General features: G+C 37.7%; 1 pseudogene; it reads left to right on the plus strand.

Moving 5' to 3' along the window:
• LOC115870150 overlaps positions 1 to 4,834 on the plus strand; it is an 18,922-nt pseudogene extending 14,088 nt beyond the window's left edge.
• Positions 4,835 to 6,528: the final 1,694 nt, after the last annotated feature.

Here is a 6,528-nt window from a genome sequence, read left to right on the forward strand (position 1 = left end):
AGGCCTCCTCCCTGGGGGATGGACAGCGGAGAAGTGGGTGAGGGAGATGTTGGATGGGTTAAGATATGATAAAATAATAATAATTTATACATTATCAAGGGTTCAGGGGGAGGTGGGAGCGGGGAGGGAGTGGGAAAAATGAGCTGACACCAGGGGCTCGGGTGGAAAGCAGGTGTTGTGAGAATGATGAAGTCAACATATGGACTATTATGCTGGACACAAATGATGTCTATACAGATTGTGATGAGTTATATGAGCCCCTAATAAAATGATTATTTAATAAATAAAAAAACACGGTGTGTTAATTCATTTCTCCCCCCTCCCTCTTCTCTTTGTCCTTAAGGAAAAGACAGACGAGGACTGTCATCACTTTGTGTATAAAAATGCAAGGCATTTAAGAATTTAAGTAGTCCCACTGAGAACCTTGTAAGTCGCTATAAAACGAACAAAAAATATTCTTATAATACTGCTCATATACAACTTGCTAAAGCTTTTTGGTGAAAGGATTTGATGGGACCCCATTTAAGTGAGCTTAATGGGGGGCCTTGTCTTCTCTCAGTGGGGTGTCTTTAAAGCATTAGAAGAACTCCTGGTAGAGGTGAACATTTTTGATATGCTTAAATGTACTTAATTAGCCCTAATATGAATGCTCAGTCAAAACATATTGTCATAGAGTGAAAATCTCAAAGATTGCTCCTATTAATGGTAATTGCTTTAATGAATGAGCTAAAACTGTCACATCTTCTATAGTCCTGTATATGTCTGCATCGGTACAAGTCTCAGTATTCAAAAACTAAATTTTGTTTTTTATAACATGCTAGGACCTAGAACCAGATATTTCCCTGCCTTGCATATTTTATCTGTATATAAAACTTGCTTGTAGGTTAAATAATGATTCCATTATATATCAATAACCTAGCTGATCTATCTTCTAGAAACACCTGAACTTCAGTGGCTGGGTACAATTTGACTGATAACCCAAATAAAAATCATTAGTCCTTCAAGATACGAGGGGAAGGTTTGATATGCATTATTCTACAGGAAGAAGTCTCTGGGTGGTACACTCAACTACTAAATCAAAGGCTGATGTTCAAATTCCCCCAGAAAGTAGCAGCCTGGCCATCTCCTCCTCAAAGGCTATGGCATGGAAAGCCTTCTGGATCAGCAGTGGGCTGCGCACCTCATGAGTTGGAATTGTTTTGGTGGCAACTGTTCTTGTGATGCTAAACTAGGGTACCATACACTTGAATCTGAACCCAAACCTCCATTTCCATTGTTTGTTTTATCCTTTTAAAGAGAAATGTTTTTAAAAACTATTTCTCACCATCTGAGAAGAGAATAATAATGCCTGTTGGAAGAAAAACTTGCTGAATCATTAGCGAAAAATGAATGTGTTCTTTGTTTATATTTGCATTAGACTAAGCTAGGATAGTGTCTTAAATTAGTAGACAAAAAACCCAGGGAAGAGGTGACCCAGCAATGGGAGCCCAGCAGCTCATCGCGAGGTTTTCGTAAGGCTTCACTGTATCTCAAACAGGCTTGGAAGACCTTTCAGCAGGGGCTGCGTTTCTGAATCAGGGACATCCCTTATCTTGTCTCTCTTTCCCAATTTTAATAAAAGTGGGTGTAAGGAACAGTTCAGTGAGATTAAATGGGGGGAGTTTCTACCCTCAAGGATCCCACATTTTATTCTTGTAGGAGTTTTTTTTAAGAACATATTCAAACCCACTCATAAATTTATATTAAAAGTTATGTTAATTACTGAGCAAATAATATTTCAAATTTAGAAATCCTACTCACTCCTAAATATAGCCAACTAGAGATGCAATGCTTTGTGAACATGGAAAAGCTTCTAAGTCAATCAATAAGAGGAACATTTTTAGAGATATGTGATTAATTATTCAACACAGGGAAACACTATGAAGCTTGTACTGTGTCTATGTACACTTGCTCAGATTCTTTTCTTTCTAATCAAAGCTAATTGTTCTTTTTAAGTACCTAGGATATAAATTACCGGATTTTCTAAGTAGTATGTCAAGCTAATTTGCATAGGCAGTGCCTACTTGTGTATATATTGCAAATATGGCTGTGAAAATAACTGGAATGAAAGTATTGGTTTCTTTACAACACCTGTAAAGCATCTGTTATGTAGGCAAGCATTTTGGCTTAACAATTTTGCCTTTTAACACAGTGAGTCATTAAGAAAACAACTGTGTGGTTTGTTCAAAAGTGATTTCTTATAGTTTGTAGTAAAATGTGGGCAATAGGACAATGATTTATTGTAAGTTAATAATCACAAATATGACATTAATAAACATCTTATATTTTAAGTAAAACCTAAGTGGGAAAGATGTACTCAGTTTTGGATATCTCATGAGCTTTGGAAGAAAAGTCCTTTGGTTTCAATTACTGCTCCCATCACTTATTAATGTACTGGGTTTGGTAGATTTACCAACTTTCTAAACTGTGTTTTCTTCATGTGCAATATGGGTATATAAAGATGAGACGATGTATGTAAAATCTTTAATATTGTGCCAAACACATAGTAAATACTCAATTACTCAATTGTTTCCCAATTAAATAAGAAATTGGAGGCATTTTTTTGTATTTTAACATTCATTAAAGAAAGTGGTTCAGAACAGCTTTGTTTTATGAATGTTCAAGATAAAACTATAGAGACACAACTACTTGATGTATAATGAAAGAATAGCATGTATGGAGAAACTCGTTATTTTTTTCCCTGAAGAAATTTACCTTATGGGCATACCTTATAGTCACCTTAACACTTCCTGATTTGGAACTTTACTTTTAGATGAAATCTTTTACTATTATGATTAAGACTTCAACTATATTAAAATTTAACTCTCTAACAACTTTCATCTCTTGGATGTGGCTCAGTGCCAGGATATAAATAATTGTAAGCAAGCAAGCAAACAAACAACAACAACAACAACAAAACACGGTTATCACAAAATCTATTTCCCAAATTATTTTAGGCCTTTATTCAAAGTCAATTTACTCTTATTTCTGTATACTTCTTTTCCTTTTTTAAAAAAAGTCATTTAAATATATTTTGTTTTAGCTTCTTATTGTCAAGTGGGTGTAGATTACAGAAAAAAGTTTAATTCAATAATTTGGACATTTTGTTTCATGTTATCAGTTGTAATCTCCATCATGTAACATCACTTATTTCACTCTCTCCTTGTGTTTTATCTTTATATTCCTCCCTCTTCATTAGCCCTTCTGAATTTTGTCCTTGCATGAACGTTGCACTTTTGGTCTCAGACAGCTGATTATTCTCCGGGGCACGTACCTCCGTAGTGCTGGTGCTTCCCATTCATAGGGCTGTCTAAGGATCCCTAGTGGTGTAGAGGTTGACAGGTTGGGCTGTTACCCACAAGGTCAGCAGTTGGAAACTACCACGCGCTCTGAGGAATAGAGGTGAGGTTTTTTGTTCCCATCAAGTGTTACAAGCTCAGAAATGCAGAGGATTAGCTCTACCCTGTCTTAGATGGTTGTGATGAATCAGAATTGGCTGGATGGCAGGGAGTTTGACTTTTATAGACCTGTTTATTGTTTGGTTGAAAACTGAGTCATGGAAATGAGTTCATGTGCAAACTAAAGGGCAAGTATGAGCCGTAGACTTGAGGGTGCCACCAGTCTCTATCTGACTGGTAAACCTGATCTGTTTTTATGATTTTGAGTTTTGTTTCACATTTTCCTACCACTCTATCTGGGACTTAATGTAATTCCTTTCAGAGCCATTTATATAATAGGCTGGCAGGCACCAGTTCTTTTGACCTCAAGGTGTGGAGGCTGATGTTTGAGTGGACTAATGATCTCCCTGTTTTTTACTTTGAGTTTCCTCACTGTTCTCTCCTCAAGACAGGGAGTAGTTGCATCCAATAGTTGCACCTTGAATGACCACTTCCAAGCTTTCAAGCTTTCCAGCCACTACTCAGCAAAGTAGGATGTAAAACATTGGTTCTGTGGACTGTGTGTTATGCCAGTTGATGTTGGTGTCCCCTGGGACCATGATCCTAAGCCCTAAAGTTATCTGGAACATGGCAAATGAGATAAGAAGCTTGACAATATCTATATCATCAAGGAGTTATAGCTAATGAGGATGACACCTAGGAGATCTAAAATTTCTGAAAAGCAAAAGTTATGTTAATAAAGAACGATCCCAGGTCTGCCTTGTATTGAGACAGAACTTCTTTTCTACCAGAACAGAGTCTGATGGCATCCAAGATGACAACAATACAGAATAGCAATTGGTATTTATTAATAGTCTGAATCATCCGAAAGTAATTGAATCTATTTAGAGTCTTCCATTTAGGAGTGAGAGAAGTGCTTAGATTTTTCAGGAAATATTGAAATGGTGACTCTATTAAGTGACTCTTGTAAAGGTCTCCAGGCGCTCTCTGAAAGAAGAGGGAAGGATCCCGCTGGAATCCTAATCACCAATACCAACATTCTCCCCTTCTCTTTTACCCTCAGTGTCAGATAATATTATTAACATCATATCTCAGGAGATGAAGTCTATTCTGCACTGGCTTACAAGTTGGTCAGGGCCCCAGCGTGAATGTTTCCTACAGGTTCTGGTAGCTAACGGGGTACCAGGACCATTAAATGCATTACTAGCTGGTCTGGAGCAGCTTACTGTGTTTTGGGCAAACTGACCACCCTGTATCTCTGGGTGCCAGCCTTGCATCTATGGTTTTGAGGTTGGGCTGAGGAGGAGCACCATGACTTCGTCAGGCAACTGGTCAGTGAGCCAGACTTCATGGCAAAGTCGTACCAATTAATGGCTGCTGCAGCTGGCAAGGACTAAAAGGTATCAAAGTCGAAGAAAACCACTGCAGCCAATGCTGATGCAACTGTATAGTGAGCCCTTCATTCTGACGTGCCACTCAAACGTCTGGAGATGGTGATAGGCTCAGCCAGCTCAACTTGGTGATGGCACAGGTACGGCCATTTTCACAGGATCACATCGACAAGGTTCCTAATATAAATGCTTTCCATTTCAGCAGGTCTACACCATCAGTATGTGTCCTAGCTTGCTTCTTTCCAAGTAATATCAAAGCGCCAAGAATTTGATGGACTCGTTTGCAGCTCTATCTGAAACATTGCGACTCAAGTTTGGCTTACTGCTGGTTCAAAAGGATTATGAAGTGGGTCCTTCCTGATATAACCAACTATGTGACATCCCAGCCATTAGCTTTTCCAGTGATGGTGTAATAAAATATGGAAAGTCAGGAGTAAAGATAATTACTCTCTCCTGTACTAAATCCAAATGCTAATTACTTTTTTCCCAAAAGTGGTAGTTACATAATTTTACAACACCTTGAAGATATATAACAGTGTAGGAGTGGTATCCAACCTGACAATCAGGTCACAGCCTGATGGTGCCTCCTTGTGGGTGTGGCTTCTCATGAGGAGAGCTTGGGAAAACTCCCTGTCTTTCAGCCTTCACCTTCTTGCTTGGTGAGCTGCCAGAATCCTGCCATGTTTCCAGCAGCCTTGGGTCCAGACATCCTTGCAGTCACCAGCCTGTGATATTCTTACATTCTGCATCGTGCATGTGCCTGTGTGAGTCTGAGGAGGGCCATGTGGACTGGTTGTAGACTTGTGGACTTGGGGTGGACTGGGTGGGACTTTTCTGGACACATAGTGACTTCTTGATCCAAAGCTTTTTCTTACACATTGGATTTGTTTCTCTCGTCAACCAAGCTTAACACACCAGAGCACATACAATATCTTCGAAGCTAGTAGCAGGTATTTCTATCCTATAACTTGAATTTAATACCTTTAACAAGTAAACAAGGGACACTCTTTACAGGTTGAAGGATTTATTTATTTTTTATACCACAATAAAGAACAAATTGTCAGAAAGAAAAGAAGTTAAACAAGTACATAATAGGTGAGAAGTGCAAAATTGGTGGCCTGTGGGTAGAATCTGGCTGATATTTTGCTTACACAATTTATTTTAAACAATTGAATTACCTTCTATTAGTTACAAATCAGAAAATTTCACTTGAGTATCAGAAACTCTAGATTTAGTGGAAAAAATCAGAAGATATGATATTGAATACACAGTCTCACTTTTCAACAATGTATGGAGACTCTCATAGATTGATGGTGGAAATAAACATGGTACCACAACTTTGGAGAGTGATTAATTTATCAGAAAGTGAAAAACGTGGCTCAGAAATTCTACTTTAATTTGTCCTAAAGAAGTAAATATATTTCTACAAAATGCTGCATAAGAATGATCATAGCAGTTTTCATCATAAAATACAAAACTGAAGAAAATCATCTAAAGTTGATTGTGGTGATGATTGCATAACTCCTTAAAATATATTTAAATCATTAAACTGTATTGTCCGTGAATTATACACATCAATATAACAGTTAAAATAAATTTTAAAGAAAGCTAAGCAGAAAAGAATCAGATAGCAATCAAAAGGAGAAATATTACCAAACTGTGATGTAAGCATACAACAAAATACTATTCAGTATTTATGA

Source organism: Echinops telfairi, unplaced genomic scaffold, assembly GCF_000313985.2.
Source record: "Echinops telfairi isolate 266 unplaced genomic scaffold, ASM31398v2 ScPeMD7_443;HRSCAF=831, whole genome shotgun sequence".
NCBI classification, from domain to species: Eukaryota; Metazoa; Chordata; class Mammalia; order Afrosoricida; family Tenrecidae; genus Echinops; species Echinops telfairi.